The sequence below is a fragment of the Propithecus coquereli genome, unplaced genomic scaffold, assembly GCF_000956105.1.
Source record: "Propithecus coquereli isolate 6110/MARCELLA unplaced genomic scaffold, Pcoq_1.0 Scaffold693, whole genome shotgun sequence".
Taxonomy (NCBI): domain Eukaryota; kingdom Metazoa; phylum Chordata; class Mammalia; order Primates; family Indriidae; genus Propithecus; species Propithecus coquereli.
In genome coordinates this window covers 194,692-195,851 of record NW_012152985.1, presented here as the reverse complement: position 1 = coordinate 195,851, position 1,160 = coordinate 194,692, and positions in this window count along the sequence as shown.

Genomic DNA, 1,160 nt, shown 5'->3' with positions numbered 1-1,160 from the left:
CAGGAGTAGAAAAATTGGGAGAGGAGAATAGAAAAATAAAGGCCAGGACAATGAATAAAAGAAGTCAGGAGGAAGCGAAGAGCAAGGAGGGAGAGAGAAGAAGAAAGTGGGGATTTTTTTGAAAAGAAATAAGAATGAGTAGTGACATCAACAAGAAGGATGAATAGGAGTTTTCTACCATCATCTCAACACAGCATACCAGTTTTGACACAAATCCTCAGACAACCTTTGTGGGAGTCTGGGAGTCCAGTGGAGAAGTTCGAGCAAAGTATTAGAGCAAAAATATCTTACAGAAGTGAATAAGAAGAACAAATTTACTTTACTTATATCTCCCCTACCCCAAGGCAGCACAACCCAGTGCCAAGAGAGACATCCTCATCTGTGATTCCTCCTGTAGGGAAAAGTGAGAGAATGATTAGTGAATGACTAGTTATTCCATCTGTGCAATACACTCTCCAAGACGTCCACTTCTTTTTTCCCCATTCAGAATACTGAGGGGATCAACATGGCTGAGTGGCTGACATAGGCTGGGGGAAAATTAAGAGAAGCAGAGACTCACAGCCATCAAGGATCAAAACTCAAAATGGATTCGTATCCTACTAACTGCTTTGCAGACTTCTTCAGGAAGCTTACCAATGAGCTGCTTTGCATGCCTTGTCTGCAACACCTACCAACTGGTTCACAGGTGCACCTAATATTCTTCATGGATTACCCCACCCAGTGGCTGCCTTCCTGCATACATCTGTTGGATGGTGAGTGCAAACCTATGCAGAAAGCTCATCAGCACGTATATAGTCAATTAGCTCAATAATGTGGGATTGGGATAAGGCACACAAACTTTAGCATTTGAGGGCACTGCCCTAGGTAAAAAAATGGGAGAGTCTCAGCAACCAACCTGGCCTTGCAGGATTGAGAGAAGGCCTAAAATCTTAGGAATTCTTCCCTAAGAAAGAATGCAGGCAAAGGCGATTCTCTTCCAAAGACAGTCATTAAAGACAGGAGGAAGTGGCTGATTCTTGAAATGAAAAGAAAACAACACAAAAATCCCAACAAGCTATAAGTGAACACAGATAGACAACTCAATTAAAAGAGGAAAGCAATACATGAACGAAACAAAAAGTTAAAGAAACAGAAATCATAAATAAACTCCAGAAATTATA